General features: G+C 50.5%; 1 long non-coding RNA gene across 1 annotated transcript; it reads left to right on the top strand.

Moving 5' to 3' along the window:
• LOC110257445 lies at positions 326 to 9804 on the top strand. Its single transcript, XR_002340030.1, has 3 exons — positions 326 to 4193; positions 7694 to 8013; positions 8122 to 9804. It is a non-coding gene; the product is annotated as an uncharacterized LOC110257445 (long non-coding RNA).

Below are 10513 nucleotides of genomic sequence, written 5' to 3'. Positions count from 1 at the left end.
GGGAAACCAGCGAAAATGACTGAGGTGGGAGAGGGATGTGGTTTGTATCCATCAGGCTTCTTAACTGCCAACAGCAAACTCCACTGACTGGATTAAGCAAAACTCAATTTTTTTTTTTTTTGCTTTTTAGGGCCGCACCTGCAGCATATGGAGGCTCCCGGGCTAGGGGTTGAATCGGAGCTACAGCTGCCGCCTATACCACAGCCACAGCAAAGCAGGATCCAAGCCACATCTGCAACCTACACCACACTGCAGTGCCGGATCCTTAACCCACTGAGTCAGGCCAGGGATTGAACCCGCAGCCTCACGGTTCCTAGTCAGATTTGTTTCTATTGAGCTCCAATGGGAACTCCAAAACTCAAATTCTTTAAAGGAGGAGAGGCTGCAGAATTTTCCAAAGAACAGGCAGTTAGTTGAGTTTAGGAGACACACAGCCAGGAGCTGTGCCCGACCAGAGGGCCCCTGACACCAGAGGGTGCTCCCCACTCCCTCAGAGGGACCAGATGCCTCCACGGCCATGTTTAGCAAAACCTCAATTTTGGGCGCCCCACATTTTCCCTTTGAAAGCATAATCTCAAGGGAGAGGCTGTGCTTGGAGAAGCCAGAGTCATCCGACAGCCTGGAACAGCAAGGGAGGCTGGGAAAACGCCAATGTCTGCCAATCAGGAACATACGAACTGCACTATGGGAAACTCCCCAACACAGGGTGAGCATTCAGAAGATGTTGGGCAGCCTCGAACTTCCTCCAGAGCCCCTTCCATGGTCCAATTTGCATCGAGGTTAGCCTTCCCCAGCGGGAGGCTGGAGTTGGAACCAGGCCAGGAGGGAATAAAACCTTGGGGAATTAGTCAAACCCACTTCACCTGCCTTCAGGAACCAAGGTCATGGACAGAAGACTTGCGTGTCCTCCAGCGGCACTTAGCCTAATCGAGGTGTTTTCCAGGGACTTGGAATCAGCTGTGCCCAGTTCTAGCTGAGCTGGTTGAGACTGGATGAGACCACGGACCCTCCAACTGGGCATGCGCCGGTGTCCGCTCAGTGACCTTCCAAAAGTGCAGAGGCCTGTAGCCTAGTTACACCTGCGCAGAACGACAATGACACCTTTTTCCAATTACCTTTCCCCATGCAGCCCACGCCCCCCCCATGCCACAGACCACCCCGCTTCTTAATTCGTTATCCCATAAATACCCCAGCCCCTCGCCTGTGGGAGGCGAATATTCAGATTCTTTTCATGTCTCCTCGTTTGGCTGCCTTGCAAGTTCAACCTGCTTTTTACTGCAAACCTTGGCATCACAGCATTTTGGCCTGCTGAGCATCAAGCAAAAGGAAGCTAGTTCAGAAGCAATAAACGATGGCAAGAGATGATAGGGACAGAATTGGGCCAGTGGTGGCCAAGATGCAGGAAAGGGGCTGGATCTGGGAAAGCTTTAGGAGGCAGGCTCAGCTAGGATTTGAAAATGAGGGCACTCAAGTGAAACCAAAGAGATGGCCAACGTGTGAAAGCATCATAATCCCACATCAGGCAAAAGTGATGGCATCAGGAAAAAGGACCATCAAGAGGGTGGCTCTTTCAGGGAGGGAAGTGGGGGTGAAGGGGGGACTCTAAGTGTTGCATTCACGGCACGTTGGTCTTCCAACCTTTGCAAAAGCTATTCTCCTGAGGCAGCCTTCTTTTATTCTCGGTTATTGCTTTTCGGGGACATAATTGCTACAGAGACTTGGCAGGGGTGGGCGCTGGGGTCCTAGAGGGGGCTGAGTCTGTGGCGTGTTCAGCATTTAATCCCAGGGTCTTGGCATAAGGGCTCCCCACGTTGGGCATTCGGTGACTGCTGGACTAGAGCATCAAGAAGGTCCCTTTGACTAGCGAAATAAGAAAGGGAAAAAGCATTCTGTGTCCTTAGCCCTCGTTTAAGCAAGGGTGTTCTTGAGCGTGAGCAACAGCCTCCGGCTTCACTGGATGTTTTATCTGCACCAGGAAGGCAGCTGAGGGATTGGGAGTGGGGCAGAGCCATCAGGAAGGTCCTGTTCGCCTCAACTCTTGACCACACTTTGAACCCGTGGAAAGATTTGAAAGTCTGGCTGTAAAATGGGAGCGGAGAAGGCGAGGGAAAGAGAGGAGTTCAAAGTCTGACTCTTGTTTACCAGCGGTAAACACCCAGGCAAGTTTATTTAGCCTCACGCGTCTCAGAGGCTTTGAAACAACAGGCGACAGAACCTTTCTGCGCTGAGGGTGAGATGGGTCCAAACACGTGCGCACTTAGAAGAGAGAGACCCATGCGGTAAACACGCTGCTCCGTGAACCCTGATTCTCGCGAGATTTTCTGCATTAAGTCAGCCAAGCGGACCGCAAGCCATGCTTTTGGGATTTTGCCCCTGGTCTTCCCTCCCTCGCCTGGAAAGCCTTTCCTTCCGACTCTTCCATGCAATTCCTTCTCAACCTATAGGTTTCAGCTCCAATGTCCCCTCTTCTGACCACTTAACCTAAAAGCCCCTCCCACCAGGCAGCCCGTTTAATGTCTTCAGGGGACTTCAGGCACAGACTCTTCCCCAATATCCTCTGTTTTAGGGCCTCTGTAAAGTACCCAGATGACAGTATCCAATGCACGTTTCCTGAGTTGTTTTCCCGATGCTAAAACCCCCACCAAATGGAAGAAGTTCACCGCTTGATGATCGTGAGCTCCCAGACCTACTGGCGCCTAAGAATTGATCAGGTTAATCCCTGTTCCCGCGCCATCAACTAGTCGGAACTGTGCCTGAGCAGGTCACATACCCTGGGACTCCTTTCCCTCACCTGGCCTTTAAAAATGCTGTCCTGAAACCCACCGGGAGTTCGAGCTTTTTGAGCACTAGCGGCCTCAGACTCCTTGTCTCTGCCTTGCAATAAACGCGACCCTTTGCTTCACCACCGCCAGGTGTCAGTAGACTGGCTGTGCTGTGGGGCCAATGGACCCAAGTTTTGGTTCAGTAACAAGCCTACAGGCAGGCGCCCTGCCCCCTCATTCCTTGAGGTACAGAGAATGTGTTTTCCACTGTCCTCTGGCCGCCTCCACATTCTTCCGTCTTTGAGTTCAAGCATGTGGTGTTAGGAGGATAACCCTGTGTCTTTGCCCTGAAGGCCTCCCCATCTCGTGGTGGTAGGGGTTGGCTTTTCCCTTTAAGAACCACTCAACCCTCCCCCATTCTCAGCCGCCATCACTGGGGTGGGGCTGCCTCCATCCCTGACTGCAGAAGAGAACCGGGGATTTTTGGTACCAGGGGAATCTAGGCCGGGCCAGCTTGAATTTGAGTTGATGGGTTTGCTGGAGAGAGGAAAGAAAAGCAGAGAGATGGAATGCAAAAGCAGACTCCTGAGTCCAGCTGTGCCTGAAGCCCACTTTATCCCTTGAGGCTTTCCTCCCATGAGTCAATGGACTCCTTCTCAGCCTGCACCAGTTAAAGATAGGTTTCTGTCACTTGAAAGATTTCTGCTTCTGGATCAGAGACGCCCACGGGGGAAAGGTCATGGGGAGAGGCACAGTTCCCATCACAGTGGGCTTCCCCCAGGGTTCCACTGCACTAGGTCTGCTGTTGGAACAGCTCATCACCCCAGCAGTGCCCCAGCCTCAGCTCCTGGTCCTCTTCCTGCTTGATATATTTCTTGAGAATCTTCTGAGCCCCAGGACACATGGGGAGGCTGGGAGGACAACTCAAATAGCCACAAAGAGGCTGGATGTGAAAGCAGACGCTACTGTTTCCAACACTAACGCTGGGGAGGGGGTGGCCTGCGGGCAGACTGATGAGTTGGGGGTGGATCCGAGCCTGGTGCAATGGGTGGAATTTGAGTAGACAGCAAACAAAAAGCGTAGAATAATGCCGATCAATCGGCTTCCCCTTCTGATAACTAATGACTGTTTAATCCGTACTATGTCAGGCATCTTTAAAGAGATTTATTTAGATTAACTTGCTTAATCCTCACAACTATTCTGGAAGGGGCCAGTAAACTGATTTTCTACAGCATGAAACTGACATGGAAAAAATGAAGACATTTTCCAAAGTCATAATACCGCTGGGGGACAAGTACAGGATTTGAACCCAAGCTGTTCCTAGCTGCCTCCGTCACCCAGGCCACCGTCCCCTTCCCGCTGTGCTCAAGGGCAGACACACTGATCCTTGGCCTCCTAGTCTAGGCCTGTCTGACTCGCAGTAAGGGTTCTGTAAGTATGAGTTAAATGTTAATATCCATGAAGGGCATCCTGTTTCTAAAACCCTTTGCCTCTGTTAGCTCATGTGTCCTCCCAGGATCCCTAGGAAGGAAAAATCAATATTCTACAGATTTACAGATTAGGAAAATGAGGCATGAACGCAAAGCAACTAAGTAGCAGAGATGGGGCTCAGACCAATATTTTCTGACCCCTGGTTCTGGATTGTCTCCACCAGGCTAGACAATTAGGGGCCATCAAGGGCAGAGCAGGCACAGCCCTGGGAGCAAGAACAGAAGGTGGCAGCTGGAGAGAGGCTCTGATGTTGGGACAGAAGTTTATGGGAAGTTCTAGCATCCAGAGAAGAAACGACTATAACAGGAAAATGAGAAAGAGGCGGTTCCTTTAAAGATCTGGGAAAAGATCTGGCCGGGCAGTGAGGATCGCATGTGCAAAAGTCCTGAGGTAGGAGAGGGCTTGGTGTTCGAGGAACAGAAAGCATCCCAGTCCAGTGGAGTGTCACCAGTATGTTATAGAGGGACCAGAACACAGAGATTTGGAGCTGGGGAAGGAGGTGATGCCAGTGGAGTGTCACCAGTATGTTATAGAGGGACCAGAACACAGAGATTTGGAGCTGGGGAAGGAGGTGAAGTTTTAGTCTAGATTCAACACCTCCCAGAAAACATTAACAGGTGAGTGACTTGGTCTGATAGATCTTTTTCAATGCTCTCTCTGTGGAGGATGGATTGGAGGGTGCAAAACAGAAGCGGCAAAGGTGAGGGATACTGAGTGGTCCAGATTAAAGATGGCGCTGGCCTGGATGGGAGTGGACTTGGCGGCGGTGGAGAGACGTGGACAAGGCAGGGCCTGTGATGGAAGTAGAGCCACGGATCTGCCGATGCCTTGGAAGGTGGCAGGAGGAGGGAACGTGAGCGATCGGGCACTGACCCTGGGTCATGGGCGGCCAGCTAAAGCACAGGCTCTGGAGGCTTCTTCCAACAGAATAGCCAGGTTTCTCGGCAGTGGCTAAAGAAGTCGTCTCGTGTCCTTAGGAAGAGGTGACCGGGACCCTGATAAAGGCCCACCTTCTTCTCAGGGCTTTGCTAGGGCTTGTTTCCATGTGTCCAGAGAGGGGACGGGCCTCGGAGGCTGCCAGCCTTCCCAGCTCTCAGGAGGAGGGTGCATTCTGCTGTTTGCTGCTCCTGGAGGGAGAAATATGAGCCAGGAGGGAAAACATACAAGGCTGCCAGCCCTGTGGGCCCGCTGCTTGGGTCTGTGTGTCCCAGTGCCAAGGGGTCCATACAGATGGGCTCTGTGAGCTCCGGGCATGCAGGCCCTGGGCACTGGTTCTCTCACCAGTTTGTGATGGATGGTGATCAGAGCCGAGCCTTCGCCAGCCGCAGAAGACGAGGGGCTGTTCCAATGGCAGACGGGGCAGGCCTGAGTGCCCGCAGTGCACCTCTCTCTACGGGAAGGAGCTTCTAAAAGAGTCTAGACATCCCTCTGCAAAAAATGGGGGGAGAGCCACTGTGGGTTCAGCATGCCCCATCACTCTTCTCTGACGGCCACCTCCCAAGAGTCCTTTGACCTAACGGCCTCCCTGTCTACACCCCCTAAGTTCCTAGGGGCTCAGCTTTTGGCTCTTCACCTGGGCCAGGTGTGGAATTTTCCTGCATTCCTCCCCATCAGAACTTCTGCATGCCACGTCATCTCATCAACAAAGACATAGTTCTTAGAGCTCCACTAATCTGATAAATGAACCTGCAGGAAAGAGTTCAAAGATGGGTTGGCTAAACGGTCAGTCAGTTGCTTTCCTGTCCCAGCACTGTCCCTAATGAGCTTGGGACAATAGAGAAAGCCCTGGGGAGGTGATAAGGCACCTCAGCATCCAAGTGAGACTTGCTCCTTGGTGTAAGAGAGGATGGAGAGGAAAAGAAGGACAGTAGCTTCGTCGCCATGTCCTCCACCGTCATCTCTGGATGCTCTGGGACAGTGGTTGAAAGCATTATGTAGATGTCAGGGGACCGGGAGGGTGGCTGTGAGCATCTCGGGGCTTTTGCAAGAAGCCACACGGGATGACACGTGGTGTAAAACCCTGAGCATTTTTCGTGATCCTTCTTGTTAGAACTGACCGAGCCCAGACTCTGCAGAAGCCACGTTCTCCACTTTTCCTGAAGAGCACTTCTGTGTCTGACTCTCGATTCTGGGGCTAGCAGACTTTTAGCAACTCTCCAAATTCAAGCGCCTGTTTGAAGCAGGGCAATCCAGACGCCATCGTCATCAGCATCGTTGCAGCTTTTCTTGAACACCTGTTGTGGGTTACCTTCTATGCCCAGTGATTTAATGTATCAGTTCTCATTTAAGGCTCATTACAGCACCATTGAGATTGGGTTTTGTCATCCCATTTTTCAGATGGGGTAGTTGAGGTGTAGGTGCTGGCCACACCGAGGGAAAGAGTCTCCAGTGGCTGGGAGCGCCTCACAGCTCACTTGACCCCAGCATCTGTGTTCTCTGTAGGACCCGCGCTCTCCCCACTTTGTAGCCAGAACATGGTCCAAATAAGCCCAGGTTGATTATCCCAAACTTTATATTCCCCATTAGACTCTTTTTTAAAATCATTTATTTGTATATATATTTTTTCGACTGGACAGCATGGTGACCCAGTTACCCTTACCTGTACACATTCTTTTTTCTCACATTATATGTTCCATCATACGTGACTAGACAGAGTTCCCAGTGCTACACAGCAGGACCCCATTGCTCATCCATCCCGAAGGCAACATTCAGCATCTATTTACCCCAAGCTCGCAGTCCCTCCCACTCCCTCCCCTTCCCCCTTGGCAACCACAAGTCTATTCTCCAAGTCCATGATTTTCCTTTTGGTGGAAAGATCCCTTTGTGCCGTATAGAACTAGAGACTCTCATCCTGCGTGAAGTCAGTCAGAAAGAGAAAAAAGACAAATACCATATGATATCACTTACATCTGGAACATAATGTATGGCACATAGATTATTTTTTGACTCCTGCTTTGCTACAATTTATAAAGAGCGTTTCTCTTAGCCTCACAGAGAAGCTTCACTGGTTGAGAGGCTGGAATTCCTCCATCTCCCAGTATCTCAATTAATGACCCAGCATATGCCCTCTCTTCTCTCCTTTTTTTCCATAGTCCTTCCTCTCTGACTAGCCAAATCATACTCTGACAACTTGTTTATTACAAGTAACAAAACCTCCAATTCAAAATGGTTTACACTTAAAGAGAATGTATTGGCTTTTGTAATTTAAAATGGCAGTAGTGGTTTGCCTTCAGGTGCAGGTTGATCAAGTTGTTCAAAAACTTGCCATCAGCCTCTGGTTTCTCTATCTCTCAGTTCTGCTCTTGTAGATTTTCCCTTTATGGCTAGAGTATGTTTCACCCCTTTTTAGACTCAGGGCTTCTGGGAAAGGGAGAGCATCTTTGTGCCAACATTAACTTATTCATTCAGCCAATATTCAGGGAGCATTACTTTTGTTCCAGAATTTTTTCTAGGGGCCAAGGACTCCTGAGACAAAAATTCCTGCCCTCCTGCAGCTTACAGTCCAGGTGGATAACTGACAATACAGGGATCAACAGACATAGGCAAGATGCCAGCTGTGACAAACATGATGAAGAAAATAGTGCAAGGCAAAGAGATAAAGACTATTTTAGTGCAGTTGGGAAAGGAGGCCAATTTTTAGGAAAGATCTACATGAGGCAAGCTCTGTGAAGACTGGAGAGAAGACTGTTTCAGGCAGAGCGACCATCACGTACTGAGACATGGCAGAGGGACCAAGCTGGGTGTGTCCCTGGAAGAAGAGGTGATGAGGGCAGCTGGAGATAAAGGGCAAAGGTGGGAGGGCAGCCGAGGTTGGAGAGGTGGGCTGGAGCCCCACTGAGTCATGGAAGGGGCTTGTGTTTTATTATAGATGTGACTGAGCAGCAGCCGAGGGTGCAGAGCAGGGCTGGGAAGATCTGATGAGCATCCAAAGACCACCCCCGACCCCGACCCTGGCAGCAGTGTGTCTAACAGACCTTTGAGGCTACATGCTCATTCCTGGATCTTTCTCAAGACCAGGGAGATGCGACCCTCATAGGCTGAGGTCTGAGTCGAGCAGGGGGCAAAGGTGGTTCTCCAGAGAAATACCTGGCACCTGGAAGGAAGATGAGCGGATTCCAGATGGCTGAAGAAATGGGGTTCACTCCGGGAGCTCCTGGTCTGCTCTCAAGGATCGCCTCCAGGAACCCGCCCAATGTCCACCGCCCCGCTTCTTCCTTGTAGACACGCACATGGGGCCAGTGCTGGCACCACAAATCTGTCCCTGCCTGCTGCTTGCTACCCACACATCTGTCTTGCCTTCTCTGATGGCTCAGAGGTTTGCAAACACGTGTCCTGGGCCAGATGCAGCCCACGCAGGCTGTTTTCATCCAGCCCCTGAATGAAAATGATTTTTATGCTATACACACACAAGAGCAGGTGATAAAGACCACACCTGGTCTGTGAAGCCTAAACTAAGCACAATCTAGCCCGTTGCAGAATGTTCGCTGATCAAAAGCCCTTTAGGAAGGGCCTTTTGTTCCATCTCTGCATCTCTAACGGGATAGGTTCCAATGGCAACATCTGATTGCGTCAGCCTGGAGTCAGCCCTCTTTGATCACTAAATGCTGTGTTTCAGAGAGCACGTGGAGGATCCAGTCCTGCCAGCTGGGTTTCCATACAACGGCCAGAGTGAAAGGGGGGTCGGGACAGGGAAGGGGGACTACCCTTTGTCCCTGCTCAGCACCCACTCTGCTTCTTTGCATCACGGTGGGGGGGTCCATTTGCCAACACCCCGCCCCACCCCAAAGTTCTTGTAGAAAACCTGAAACTCCCCCCGCCCAGGTAATATGTCCATTTTCCCTCACCAGCCATTTAAACAGCGTCCCTGGCTCCCTCATCCCAAAGCCAAAGATAGACAACAGGTGTCCCCATTTTTCTACCAACATTTCCCAACTTCTGGCTTAGGAAACTAAGCAAACTAAGGCTCTGGTTCGCTGCTGTTGTTTTTGGCAGGGCTCCAGGAAGAAGCTGAATCCCTGCATGTGACTTGAAAGGCGATTGTCTCCGGAGAAGCCTATCTTCCTTCCCACCTTGAACTTGTGGTTGCCTGATGTCTAGAGTGCTTTGTGAACAAATAAAGAGGAAAGGAAAACACAGCAAATTCAAATGCTGTACATCCCCCCCGCCCCCCATCCCCCAAACTCCATATTAAAAGTTCAGCCCTGAGAAGGGCTGGTTTTCTGAATACAAACCTTTATGAAAACCCTCTAAGATGTGTTCTCTTATCAACACCCCCAGATAATTTATTTGGATATGAACGAGGGTTTCAGCCTAAGAGGGGAAAAAAAAAAGTTAAACATCTCTGAAAATAAAATTCCCATTCATGCTCGAAGTTTACATTCCTAACATTATTTCCATGTGCCTGTCAGAGCTGGAAAGAGGAAGGAAAAAACCCCGGAGCCTTCAGACCAAGGCTTTGCCTGTCGTGTATTTTTATGGGCAGGCAGTGTCTGCCGCCACCTCTGGGGAATGGGCTTCCAGCACTCACCTCCTGCGGGGATTTGGGATTCGATTCTGGAAAGCTGGGCCACACCTAGATGAAGGTGGGGTCTGTGAGAGAGTCTTTTTTTTTTTTTTTTTTTTTTTTTTTTTTGGTAAGGGAAATCCAAACAATGCTTTCTGGGACATCACTTTTGCCTGGGACTTTTTTTTTTTTTTTGTCTTTTTGCCTTTTCTAGGGCCACTCCCGAGGCATATGGAGGTTCCCAGGCTAGGGGTCCAATCGGAGCTGTAGCCGCTGGCCTACACCAGAGCCACAGCAACGCCAGATCCGAGCCGCGTCTGCAACCTACACCACAGCTCACGGCAACGCTGGATCCTTAACCCACTGAGCAAGGCCGGGGATGGAACCCGCAACTTCATGGTTCCTAGTCGGATTTGTTAACCACTGAGCCATGATGGGAACTCCTTGCCTGTGTGACTTTAAATGTCATTTTAAAAATATACAGTGGGAGTTCCCGTTGTGGCTCAGCAGTTAATACAACTAGTATCCATGAGGACGTGGGGTTTATCCCTGACCTCCCTCAGTGGGTTAAGGATCTGGCGTTGCCATGAGCTGTGGTGTAGATCACAGGTGCAACTCAGATCTGGCGGTGCTGTGGCTGTGGTGTAGGCTGGCAGCTGCAGCTCCGATTCGACCCCTAACCTCAGAACATCCATAAGCCTCTGGTGTGGCCCTAAAAAGACAAAAAAAAAAAAAAAAAAGTTATACAATGGAATTG

Source organism: Sus scrofa, chromosome 17 (genome assembly GCF_000003025.6).
Source record: "Sus scrofa isolate TJ Tabasco breed Duroc chromosome 17, Sscrofa11.1, whole genome shotgun sequence".
In the NCBI taxonomy this organism is placed as follows: Eukaryota; Metazoa; Chordata; class Mammalia; order Artiodactyla; family Suidae; genus Sus; species Sus scrofa.
This window is presented reverse-complemented; position numbering and strand designations above follow the sequence as displayed.